Source organism: Drosophila simulans, chromosome 2L (assembly GCF_016746395.2).
Source record: "Drosophila simulans strain w501 chromosome 2L, Prin_Dsim_3.1, whole genome shotgun sequence".
Taxonomy (NCBI): Eukaryota; Metazoa; Arthropoda; class Insecta; order Diptera; family Drosophilidae; genus Drosophila; species Drosophila simulans.
The window spans coordinates 20,214,051-20,227,554 of record NC_052520.2 but is presented as its reverse complement, the minus strand read 5'-3'; the positions used below and the strand labels follow the sequence as shown (position 1 = coordinate 20,227,554).

At 44.4% G+C, this 13,504-nt stretch overlaps 2 long non-coding RNA genes across 5 annotated transcripts in view; one reads left to right on the top strand and one right to left on the bottom strand.

Moving 5' to 3' along the window:
• Positions 1–13,504, bottom strand: part of LOC123327148 — a 31,440-nt gene that overhangs the window by 8,122 nt on the left and 9,814 nt on the right. Inside the window, exon 2 of the long non-coding RNA XR_006541650.1 lies at positions 10,485–10,585. This is a non-coding gene — a long non-coding RNA (uncharacterized LOC123327148). The remainder of the gene's footprint in view (positions 1–10,484; positions 10,586–13,504) is intronic.
• Positions 6,958–11,760, top strand: LOC27206961. 4 transcript variants are annotated; one of them, XR_006541652.1, is made up of 3 exons: positions 8,957–9,133; positions 9,442–9,551; positions 11,159–11,760. It is a non-coding gene; the product is annotated as an uncharacterized LOC27206961 (long non-coding RNA). The 4 variants fall into 4 exon arrangements; XR_001600230.3 differs by lacking the exons at positions 8,957–9,133; positions 11,159–11,760 and adding an exon at positions 6,958–7,086 and having other exon boundaries at positions 9,442–9,540; XR_006541651.1 differs by lacking the exon at positions 11,159–11,760 and having other exon boundaries at positions 8,933–9,133; positions 9,442–9,540.

The following is a 13,504-nucleotide window of genomic DNA, read 5'->3' as shown; positions in this document are numbered from 1 at the left end:
GCCCCCAAGCATTAAAGTTGCCATTAGCGCGCTTTCCTCCACTTTCTATATTTTCCCCGTTTATTTGTTTGCTGTTTTGATGCTGTTAGTGCATCTTGTTTGTTATTTCATTAAACGAAATGTTCGGGAATTTTCGGCGCCTCAAGCGAACTCTGTTTTCGCTCAAATAAAAATAAATATCATTAAATTGCTTATTAAATAAGCAGCCAGTGTGTGGAGTGCATTTCGCTAACTAATGTTTTGGAAACAGTCAAAAAGCGAGCCATAGATAAAATAATCCGCATAATTAAGTGTGGTTTAGAGTGCTTAAACAACTGGAAAATGTCAAATGGTATTTTAAATGTTAGTTATAGGCGCGAATTTAAAGGTTTTTCCTTATTGTAGAGTGTACTGTTGTTGGGGGAAAATAGTATTTTTGCTAGTCCAATTAAACAAAGCAAGTGATTAAACGGTAGAGATTTGGTTCTTATAATATTAAAAGCATCATACACTGAGAAAGACAATGCATTTCTGTTCGTGGACTCAAAAAGTTATGTTTTGCATCTCACTTGCGCTCGAGTTTACTGATGTGTAAGGACTTTAAGGACATAAACATCCTCATTCCCCCGATTTCGATCATTACGTGCCAGACAATGCGTTTTGCTGTTTAGCTTTTCATTCCATGAAATAAGAAACTGCACCGCAAAAACAACAAAGTCGGCACAGCAGCTGCATTCAGAGAAAACAAATAAATAAACAACTGGCGAAATGAGCACGGCGAATGAAAGGACGCGGATGCGGATGCGGCTGCGGATGTGGCTGCGGATGTAATGGAGCGGGAATGGATGTGAGCGCACTGTGCAGTGCGGCTAATGGCAAAAATAATATTTAACCAGAAAATGGGGCATGGGAAACTATGGATTTACTGCCTGATATATGTGCGGGAGGGCGTGGCTGTGGCGGGTGGCGGGGGGCGTGGTCGTGAACATTACTATCTCTTCCGCCCTTTCAATTACAAGCGCAAACATTATGTACAGCGACCACGTTGCGTATGCGCAACATTAAATGCAGTCGTTGCAGAAACGCTGAAATGATGTTGCCATCGCTCCTGCAAGCTGTGCAATTAAAATCATGCAATTTTAATACGCAGTGCCAACACGGGCATAAGTAAATAAGCGACAAAAGCAGCAGGACTGCCACCGAGCGCTAAGCAAACATTTTAAAATATTTAAATACCAAGGAGCAGCAGCCACTGGACCACAAAGTATACAACACCTTCGGGTAGCCAGCCCAAAGGTACTCTGCAATAATAGTAGTTCACGTGTGCCCTGAGGTGCCATGCGATGCATCTCAGATTTGCATAAAATATATCTGGAAGCAAGCACATCCTTTAAATAAATACTATTGCCTTGTATTTATATTTCCTGTCCAAGAGTTGTAAGTTTTTAGAAATACAAATTGAAGTTTATATGCTGAAAGCATATATTGTAAATATATTTCTATCAAGAGATGTTTTCGCTAAACGGCTTGATAATAAACATACAGAATAGTGCAAATAAGATGTACCTGCGTATTCTAAACACCTGCATAGCATCTTTAGTGGCCTTCTGGCTGGTTGGTTGCCTTTATGTCGCCATCACATTCTTAACTGTAGTTGGACCCATATATATTCTGGGATATAATATACCCGGCGACCTTTTCGAGTACCCTGCACATAAAAGGTAAAAACCGTTGACGTGTCGTGGATGTCGTGGTGTGGGTGTTGGCGATGGTGTTGGCCGGGTTAAGTGCCCGCCCTGTATTTTTACGCTTGATTGTGTTTTATGGCCAGACGACGCCCAGCAGGAACAGGAAGAGGAGCAAGAGCAGGAGCAGGAGCAGGAGCAGGTGGGGTGCACATTACTCGTCGCTGTCCCCGGCAGCCACAGGACCATAAATACTGTGGCTTGTTCTCGCATGTCCGTGTCGGCACGCCCATAAGCCCCACTCCTCGCCCACGTCCCCATCATCGTCATCCGTGCCCTGTGCCCTTTGCCCTCTGCCCTCTGCGCCGTGTGCTCGGCCAAAAGGAGCCAGCTGCAGCGGCAGCCTGCTGCTCCTGCATTTTTTACGATGCAACCCAGGTTGCACAAATAATGCACAAGCCAATGAAGCATGCCACCGGCACGTTTGCAAATGCGTCCCGCAGTCGGACAACCCGCCCCTTTTCACCAGCGATTTTCAACTTTGTGCGATTTTCATTTCTTTATTATTATTTCCTCCTTTTTGTTTGCCGCGCACTAATGAAAAACTTTGCATCCGGCAAGTGCAAACAATAATTATGGCCAAAAGGGGCTGAGCATCGGGGCGGGATCGAAGAAGACGAATCATAACTTGGCCCTGGCAGACACGCCTCCTTTGAGGCGGGGCGCAAAAATAATTGAAAAATTCTTGGCAACCAGTTGCAAAGCAATTCCATTTCCTTGGCCAAGAGCTCATAGACAATATTTGGCAATCGAAATTGTGGTAAACAAAATGAGGAATGTACTGAGCTGCCTCATACCATGGTATATACTCTATATATATTATTTTTAATGATTTAAAACGGCTCTTAGTTGCTGTCAGGTGCCTTACATCATCTTGCTCAATCTTACATCAATCATTATTAATTGGACGTCTTCAGAATTGGGCATTCCATGCGTTGGTTCAGACCATTCCTCTGCTGTTATAGGCATTCATTATGCACCCCGTGAAAGTTTAATTAATTTGGCTGACCCTCGGCTGGATAGAAACCGAAAATCATTTATTATTTTAATTAAGTCAACAACTCAACTGCTGCCGTTGCTGCTGGCCAGGTGGAAAATTGCAGAAATAAATGAGCCAACTGTCAAGCGCCGGCCTCCAAGGCGGAAAAGCGGTAGTTTTCCGGGTTTTCCGGGTGGAGAAAGGCGGCAGCAACATGTTGCTGACAGTTGTTCAATTCGCATCTGAAAGTTGGTTCAACTTTTGTGGCCTTTGTGCCATCATTTTTGCATTAATTAATAACGAGCTTCATTTATTGATTGAAGTGCGCAATCAGTGGGGCTCACTGCCTCGGGACAAATGCTGTCAGCGGCCATTTGCGGAGCCCTCATTTGATTAATTAAGTTTATTGTGCGAAAAAATCATAAGCAACTGAAAGGGATTTCAGTGGCTGCCAGGAGATCACTTATGTTCCACGTCACCATTCATATTGTGTCCCTCAGCTGACAAAGAAAAGTTGAAGCCTCCTGTTCGGCAGCCTTGCTTTATGCATAGCAAATTTCCGCATAACAAGGTTACTCCAGTGCCTACCTTTCGTGCATATAAATACGAGATGAAATGCTCCAAAATAAGCACACATATATTTTTTGGAATATTCTTTTTTCTTTTTTTGCTTTTTTGCCCGGCACTTAACACGCCGCGTGTTTATTATGTATGGAGCGTAGTCAACGAGAGGCACTCACGCACATTTGGAAAAGGACGAGGAAGTTGCTGAATAGGTAATATTCGCCGCCTCCTGCGCTGCGGCCCATTTAAGTTAGATTAGCCGAGAATAATATTAATCAATCACGCCTCGGGATTTGGCCAGGCACGCGTCTTCATCCTTCGGCGGCCATTTTGTTGCTCCATTTGCCTAAGACCATCGGCAGTTCCAGGCGCCCATCTTGGGCATGGGGGCATGTATACGTGCACATACATCCCGCCGACTGATGTTGATGAGCTCCATCATGTTGTCCTGGCTCTCGGCTGACAGCTGCTGCCCCTTGGAATACGTGTCCTGGCTTAGTCCTTCGCTCTGCCTGTTGTCAACTTTTGGGGCGCAAGAAAAATGGCCAAAGTTGAAGCGAACAAAAAAGCTGGTTATCTGGGGAGGGCGGAGTGTATGCGATTGGGCGGCAGGCCCCAGGACCTGTGTGTCCTGTCAGTCTGCGCTGCTCTCGCTCTGTTATAACATCATTTATTTAGCTGCACAGACGACAGACAGCAGCCACTCTCGTTTTTATTTGAATTTATGCTGATAATGTGCAGAAACAACAAAATGAAAGAGCAAGCTAGAACAATGGGTTTTTTCGGTGCTGGAGCCAGAGCAGCTGCAACTAGGTGTGCTAGGTTCCAGGGCCTGGATCCCCAGGGATATGATTAATCTGCCCAACGCCACGCACTTTATCATGGGCTACATGCAAAAAGCATATTAAATATTTACAACCCACTGCCATTTCTTCTGGTGATGCAATTCCGGGTGATGGAACACGGAACACGGAGCATGGAATATGAAATGTTTTATGGCAAAGTCAATTCATTTATTGATACACGTTTAAGGAGCTTCTGCTAGCAGCATTTATATCCCAAAGTTTGCTGACGCTGTAACAATTTGGCAGCTTGTTGCATATGGAAGATGCTTTCCCCATCTATCATCATAAATTTCCGTTGACGCACCCCATTGGCAGATGTTCTTGTCCATGCTCCCTTCATGTTTGCTTTTCGTGTCGAATTTCCCCCCGATTTTCTATCATTTTTTACCTCCTGGCGAAGGTGAGAAGTGTTTCCGCTTGGTGGGAGGTGGGCGTAGGGCGTGGCACGCGATCCAGCTTAATGTCTACTAAAAATCGAATTGTGATCCATCACATCAACTATGTCCGCTGAAAGTGCAAGGTCGAGCTCGGGAAATCCACACTTTTCCGCCACCCTCGGGAAGTGATGTGATTTTCGTTGCGCATTTATGTATGATTTTATATTTATGAGTTGGCTGTTAAAAGTCGCTGGTGCCACTGGTGTATTTATGCTTTTAATGCCATTTTACGACGAGCCGAACAGACATATGCATAAGCGGAGGAAGCTCGTATGAATTCCCGGGCTGGGCAAACATTAATCAAACTTTTATGCCGGCTTAAAGAGCATAAAAAACGGGTGGCCTACTCATTATCAATGCACATAAACGGCGCTGTGTGCACACTCAAAGCGGAACTACTCGCCTTAAATAATACATTTTCCCCAGCCTCGGGTGAAAAGGACTCGGCGGCAACATCTTGGCGAAGTAAAAAGTTGAAGAGCACTTGATGACTTGCCGCCGGCAGTGGGCGTACACCACTGCGGATACGCGACGCGTCCCAGGCAACCGCAGCCGTCCCAATAAGCCACTTAAAAAGTTTATAATTAGCAGCAGCGCGGAAGCGCAAAAAAAGTAGAGTAAATTAAAAACTGTAGCTGATAAGTAACAAGCGACAAGAAATTGGGAAAAGCGAGAGGAGGCTAAAAAGAACGCTGATTATATTAAAGTTACCTAACTTTAATGTGCATCAAATTTAAGTAGAATTTACTTCTATTTAAAGACTTGTTTGATTCTAAATTGCTAATTCGAACTCTAGAATGAATTGGATACTTTATGCAGCGGGCATGTTTAAGGTTTGAGTTCCGACTTTGTAAGGCTTTTGAAAGATTACACTTAACACAAACTCTTGTACCTGAAGAGTAATCCAAACAAAAAAACAAACAATTGTGTTTCTCTTATGCCTTCGTTAATAATTATGCGGCTCATCAAAATGCGCTTCATGTAGTCTTGGCTTTTCTTCCGCAAGGCAAAAAAGGCTGGAATATTATTTTTAATCAATTAAGTTTTGTCAGGCGCGCCCAAAACTAAAACATAAATGATGAGCCCGGCACGTGACATGTCTGCTAAATGTTTGGGCTTTTCCGCTCGCCGCTCGTCGTTCTGTGTTCGCTTTTCCATTTTCCTTCGCCACTTTTCCCCACTCAGCACCAACACTAACTCAGGGGCACTCACACTGGCATAAACATACAATGGCCTCGTTATCTCTGCCCATTTGGTCGCCTCATATTTACTTACGTCCATGCAGTTAATAATTATGTCAGAGCCTGTAGCTCGGGCTTTGGCCGGGTTTGTTTGTGTGGACTCACGCCTCCTTGTTATGAAATGCCCCTATTATATGCTCTGCTGCTTCTAATAATGCGCCCGTTGCTGTCAAGTGCTGGCCTAGGACAAAGGCGGGTAAGGGAGGGTATGGGAATGGGAATGGGAATGGCCCTGCTCCTTTTCGATCCCTTAAGATGTGCAAACAAAAGCGCAGCGGCATTTAACTTGTGTGTGCCTCTCCCCCGGCATGTGTGTGTGTGTGTGACAGCTGTTGTCCTGTTGTCTGGCAAGCGGATGTGCGAGCATTGTGTTGGCACATCCGGTTACATTATGAAACTAACACACGCACACACAAGAAGGCTCGAGAGGAGCGTACGCACACACCAGCACACTGGGCACATAAACTTAAATGGTTCGCCTTTTTTGATGCTGCAGCTGCTCCTGATGATGAAACCCGAACAGTGGCACTAAAAAGGACCTCGTCCTGATACGTGTTTTGACAAGGGAGAACGAGCTGGGCATTGAAAAAGTGCAGTTTAAAAGTATACCTACATGGGAATGGATTTTTTTTACTTAAAAATGCACTTTGAATCTTAATATTATCAAATCAGATTACTTGTATTTCGGTGTAGAGAATGAACACATATCCGTGGTAGCTCCACTGTACTCCCCAGTTAACTATACTCATTCGCCGCCAAGTCCCTACTGAACTTGAAGTAACTGCTCCGAAGTGTAACTACAGGAGCTTACACGTTGCGGCCATATTTCATGGCCATTACCAGGACCTGGACAACAGGATGCTTTTATCCAATGCCAGTTAAAGATAATTTTGTGTGCAGAAAATCACAGACTCCTCCTCGTTTGATGTTCATACATCCGTAGCAGGGACAAAGAAGAAGCCTCTTTGCTTCCTAGTTGTCCTTTGGGGTTCCCTGGGCTCTGGTGTAAGCAGATAATTACATAAAAATGAATAATAATCCCCACAGAGGGCACTAGCGTCTCAAGAGCACCGACCAGGGCTTATTGACTAAATGTGTTAATGATTTTGCAAATTGAATTGGGGGCTAGGTGGCGGCAGGAAGCCAGGAAGCAGTCACCTGCAACAGGATGTCAATTTAAATAGCCGGAAGCCAGTGCCGGACTCCAAGGGACGTGTGATTTGTGTACGTGGAGCGGAAGTGGCCGCCCGATAAAGTCCAGGAAGTATCCCAAAAGGAGTTGCCGACGAGGCAGAGGTAAGTGGATATCCTTGACTACACTTGCACAAGCTTAGTGGTTGGGTGGGCAGCTTTGAAGGGTTAGCAGTACAGTACATAACTAAATATTATTGTCAAACCTTTTCTAAGGTATCAATGTTATTCTCTTGCAAAATTCCTACAAATTCAATTACAACCCATCGAATTGCTTTTCAAGTGCAGGGACTCCTGCGGCTGGCCAAGCGTCAAGTGCAGCAGAGGAAGATAAAAGAAAAGCCGGAGGAAAAGGAAAATCGCTCGATGGAGGGACAACGGAAAAGTTATTAGTTTGGCGGGACGCTAAGACAAATAGCGCTTATAAATAAGCCAGTGGGAAATGCGGCAGAGACCAGCGGATGAACCTCTTGCAGTCTTAGCCCTAAAGCAAATAGAAATGTAATAATGCGATAAGAACAATGGGGCGAACTATCTGGGGGGCTTTCCTCAGAGCCGTCGGCCTCCCCCGATTTCCACCAATCCATCTCGAATAGCTGAAGCGTGATTATGAGCAGCCTAAGCGTATTAGGGCTCGGGTGATTGGACCTTATTCTTCTTCTCCAATCTCTCCGAGCGATAAAGCAAATGAAAATAGCGCTTTCTGTTTACTTTCGCAGGGGGTGTGGCCAGTACACACAGATACTATGTGTACGTGATGTATGGCCGAGACATATGGCCAAGCTGTCCCCGGCTGACAGATGCTGCCATAGATGGAGCACCCTGCAGACAATCTGCAGTCTCAGCAAATTTGCGCCACGAATTGAGTTATCGCAACGACGGATGGGATGGGGCGGGATGGGAAAATGCCTCATGATTGCCCAGAAATTGTGAAATTTGTTAAATGACGTAACTGAAGAGTTATGGGAAGCTTCTACAATTTATGGCGGATCATTTTGTACACTGGCTCACTTAAATTACCCCTTCTGCAAGGCAAACTTAGCATGTTTCTCGATCACGTCTCTGCTAGTAATAATAAGCGTAGTTCCGATATCTCAAATACCTGCTAACTTTATCACTATGTTTTTTGTGCAACCCTGGCTTAATCTAGCAAATTGAAAACTTAAGAGTCTGCTGGAGCAACAGATGCGTTCGAGGCATCAAATCCTGCTCAGCTGCAGCTTAGTTGCTGTCATGCCCAGACAAACACTGGCCCAGTTTGGCCCCACATCTCCCCAGCCACTGGGCAGCCAACCTGGCCGGGAAGCAGGAGCAACCATCCCTTAGCCCCATGTCCCCAGTCGTCCGTTTCTCAGCCCTTCGTCCGATTTCCGATTCCTGTTCTTTGCTGTCCGCCGCAGATGCGACTCGCCTTTGCCGCTGCGATGCGATGCCTTTCCTTGCCTCATTTTCAATTGATGTATCTGCCGACGTTGTATTTTTAATGCGAGGAAATGATGCGGGGGCGGAGTGGGAGTGGCAGTGGGAGTGGCCGGGTAACTGGCTCCGTTGGGTCTTTAAGCCATGTGCAATCATCGATGTGTCTGTTGGCCTGGATCCCCTCGCCGTCGTTGGCGCAGCATCTGCCATTGCCACTGCCTTTGCCCAGGACCTCCTGGCTGCTCCTCGATCTCCGATGGCAAAATGTGAGCCGCATTTCCGCAAAGTCGGTGAGCTCAGCCACGATGGCATAAGGAGGAGGATGGGATGGTAAGGGACTGTGAGCAACATTATAGCTATTGCGGCACTGTGGTTACAACCCATTGCTTAAAAGTAGATTCAAATTTAATAAATAACTACAAGGATTTTCAAGTATTTACTTAGGAAGCCAAGTAAATTTCGATATTTCTATAAAACAAAAATATAGATTGCTCTATCTTTAAAATAAAACTTTCTAGCAATCGAATGAGACCACTCACACCTAATAAATTTAGAAACAGAGAACACCACTGTGCGTGGCATTTCCGTATCCAATGCGGAATTGCGAATGCAACAGACAAGACCCGGATGGCGGAGGAGTGGGCCGTGGGAGGACTCACACGACTTTGTCATTATAAATTGAAAGACATTTCTAGTCGCGTTCTCCCCGCGCCAAAGGACCTTCCTCGGGAAAGTAGGTGGAGGGGGGAGACGGTAGGTGGTAGGTGGGACTTGGTGGATGCCCCGGGGTTGGTCGTACAGCATAGTATTAGTCCTGGTGGCCCCGTCTCTCTTTCTGAGGTCGGCTGATGCGTTGCGATGCCTTTACCTAACTGCATCCGGCAGACAGTTCAGCTGGATCCAGCTTCAGGCTCGCTATCCACCATTTTCCCCGCCCCAATGATTCTGCTATCCTTAGTCCTGCTTCCTGTTCCCAACTCGGCAACATGTGTCGCTTGAAGGAAATTGAATTTTTATTAAAGGAAAACATTTTTATTGCAGATTATTTTCGTTTTGTGCCCCAGCTGATTGAAATTTCAACTTCCGCCTGGGACGAGGGACGTCAATTGAATTACGAAACTTTTGACATTTGCTGCAAAAGTAATACTAAGGTATGCTGGTAATTAAATTTTGCTAAAATAGCCGAGGAAATAAAAAGTGCACTTAGCTTTTTGGTGGATTTTTCTTTAAAGGGATAACGATTATTAAGTGTGTAACTTTCCAGCAGCTTGCTAAACTTGTATGCATAGCAAGATACATATTTATATGAGTTACTGGTAGAGCAAGGAGTAGTTTAACTTTGAAGAAGAGCTTTTAAATGGTAGAAGAGAGCGTTTCTGACCCTATTAAGAACATATAATATTGATCCGAATACCCAGCATAGTCAATTTGGTCTGTACGTCGAGAAAATAGATAGATAGTAAGTCGGAACTGAAACTGTAGTTTACGGAGTGCTAGTTTTGGACTTTGGTTTAGTTTAAAGGACTATAAGCGATTTATGCAGCCGCCGCTAGTCACTGTGCTTCTGTTAAACCAAGTAACGGATATCTGATAGTCGAGACTCTCGAATACAGTGTTTTTCCTTGCTTGACTTCAGACAGTTGCAGCGAACAGAAAAAGCATGGGTAGACTAGAATTTTTCGATTTTCCACTTGCTCGATTCGGTTTTTCTTTTTTGCCTCTGCAAACTCAAGCTCGACTTGTGTGCAATTTGGATTCAGAGCCACAAATTCACTTTGGCAGACAGTCTGGCCCCGTTCCCTGCCCTCGCAAGTAGAACCACAACCCATACCCGTTCCCATTCCTCGGATTTTGTGGCTTTAAAATTATAGTCGGTTAGATGCGCAGGGATGCGCTGAATGGCGATGGCGCATAATATTGCAATGCCATCTTTTCAGTGCCGGCACAAAAGTCTGTAGGTTAAATGTCGTCGTTGTCGTTGTCATCGTCTATTGCCACAATGGAAGTATTGAGTCATAAAATTTATAAAAGCATTTGCAGTAACCAAGCAGCCAAGAAAGAAATTCAGCTGGGCGAGTACTCACCAGTTTATTGATTTTCGGGGCTAGGTTTTGGCCGCTCTCTATCTCTTTCTTATCAATGCCTTCATCTCTTTCTGATCTGGCCGGTTTAGCTGGGTCTTGGTCTGCAATGATGAAAATTTGCTTCAATTTGGTTGTTTTCAGTCGAGCTGATGTAGTGATATGCAAATTGGGATATTCAATTTGGTCAAAGTTTCGTAAAATTAAGTTTTGCTTTACAAAATATATCCCGCTGTTGTAATAATTTTAGGAACATTAAGAGTAAACTTTTATGAGCCTGCGAATATAATCACTGCCATTACTCCAATGAAATTACCTCAAATAATAAATTATTCCTAAAATTTTCCTTCTTTAGTCGCACATTAATTTGTAAACTTAAATTTTTGAACAAAACTTTACTCTACTCCTCACCCAACTCAGCACCGTAATTAAATTGTCCAAAAATTAGCATATAAGCTGGCAACCCATTTATTCAAATTACACTCATTAAGGCGGCTTACAGTCATATAAAAAAGGTATGTTTTAAGTGTGCTTAAGTTGACCAAGAAATTTGCAATTCAAAATTTTTAGTTAGAATAAGGGAGAAAACTATAAAAGGAGCGAGCCCGGGGGAAACTTTGCACTTTTGTTTGCCGTCACGTGCACTCAATAAACTTTGAACAAATTTGCATTTGCAGTAGCAACAACAAAGGGCTGCTCTGAACGGCGACATGCCCACAACGCCCCTAACACCTACACACCTCTGAATATCCTGGCGTATCCTGGCGAGTCCTGGGCACATCGCACACAGCCCTGCACTCCACACACGATTCTACAATGCGTTTTTCCTGCTGGAGATCAACAAAAAGCGTCGCATTGAATTTCAAAAGAAGGAAAGCGGAAACAAACTTGAGCACACAACGTCCATTTCCTGTTTCTGTTTGTCCTTGCTGCCGTGTCCTTGTTGTTGTCCTTGCCCATTCGCACATCGATTCGGCTTGATTCAGCTCGATTTGCACCGGCTTTTGGCACAGATTGTGTTGAGTTTTGTTTGGCATCGTTGGACTCCGGTTACCACAGGCCCCTGCAACCGAAATGCAACTTTTTTTGGCCACCTTTCACCGTCGAGGGCGATGAGAACCCGTAACGGAAAACCCCGGAACCCCCTTGGTTCTTCGGAAGCGTAGCTCGCATTTTCTTTGCAATTTTTTGCAATCAACTCGAACAGGTAATGAAATGCAAATCGATCCATACACGCATTAAGTCGGATGCATTGGCAGTTTCCCGAGAAATGAAAGAACAGCAATTTCTAAGAAAAATAGAAACTATTTGCGCTCGGAAATAACAATTCTACACTGAACTTTTAGTTCAGAAAATACATTTAATAGGTTCGAAACACCAAGTGGACATATTTAAATACGTTAAATAAAATCTCAAGAGTTTAATGGTGACTTGAAACTTGAATAATGAGACTGTTTTAAGTGCGAATTAATAGAGGTAGTTTCTCCCTGTGTATGATCTGTATATATAGTTGAGTGGCATACAAATTGCCGCCCATCTTATTAACATGAGGGCGATGGGGTAAGCAACGAAATGTGCAGGTAACCCAGCCAAGCGAACCACAGAGGTTGTCCGCTCCCGAAGGCATCAACGGCCAACTGGAGCTGGCTGAGATGGCGGTGGGAATGGCGGAGGAGCATCATCAACAATGGGGCGGAATCCGATGGGGGAAATGTGGGCGGCTGTGGTGCACAATTTTGCAGCTGCAAACGAAAGCGGGAAAATTACTTTTCTTCTTTTCAGCAATTTTGTTGCTTCTTGCAATTTATGCAGAAGTCAAATGTTGATTTGTGGCCCAGGACGAGGGAGCAGGGAGTCGGAGTCCAGGCTCCGGAACACCTGGACAGGGCAGAGACCACATAATGCAGAGCCACCACCATATTGATTTAGTGAGGTCCCTGCAATCTCCACAGCCACTTCCCATTTGCTTGCCTCGGTTGAACTTTGCTACCCTTTTGCCATTTGCCATTTTCCATTTCCATTTCCATGCAGTACCAACTGCAGGAGCGTGGGTTATTTTAAAAAATTTCCCTCCTACGGCTTGAGAGCGGAAAAGCACTTGGCTATTTGCATAACAATTGGCTGGCAGCCGGGCAAACGAGCAAACAACTTTAGTTTGATTTGCCGAGTGCCATTGATCTGAATCATCATTATTATGCTCATCTCGAGCCCTAAGTGATTCTGGCTGGATTTGCAATTGGCAATTGCTTGTCTGCCCGATGCACGATGGCCCGCCTCAATTAGTTCGTCTCCGATGTACGGAATTATGGCCTTAAAGTAATGGCAAGTCGATCCGCTTCGAGTCTGCCACTCTGGCCCTTATTAAATTGGCCGCCCCTCCTCGCTTTGAGCTCTATAAATTGTCAGTAAGCCGAGTGCCCATTTCCCAGCATTTTCTCAACCTTTTTGCCCGGCTTTGCGCTAACCCGTCTCAAGTTGATTGAAAAGTTACTTTTTCTACCTTCTGAAGGGGTTTTCATTTAATGGCCAGCAGCAGCCTTCCACTTTTCATTTGACATTTTTTCCTGCTTTCCATATGGGTTTGCGTTCTAGGTCGGTCTGGTGATCAATATGTAATGGAATTTGCAATGTCGTTTGCATACCATAAATTATGCAATGTTTTCTTGCGCACGGAACGTTCTACTGCAGTTTCAATTTGTTATAATTTATGACACACCTGGCCTATAAATTAACTCAATTAATTTTCTGCGACTGGCACACTTTTATTTCATATTGTGCTCGCCTTATTTTTTTTAACTCGACGTTTATGATAGCAATGCAGATTTTGGAGAAATAGTTGTCCGATGAAAATGGAAATGCGCCACCATTAAATGTCGGAATGCTGCTTAAAGTGCTCCCATATAATTTGGTCGAAACCCGAAACAAAGTTCATTACTCGTATGTCAGGCTGTCAATTAAAGGCTTTTGATGGGGGTTGAATAAACGAATTCCTATTTCCGGAATCCGAGAAAGATTTCAACTAA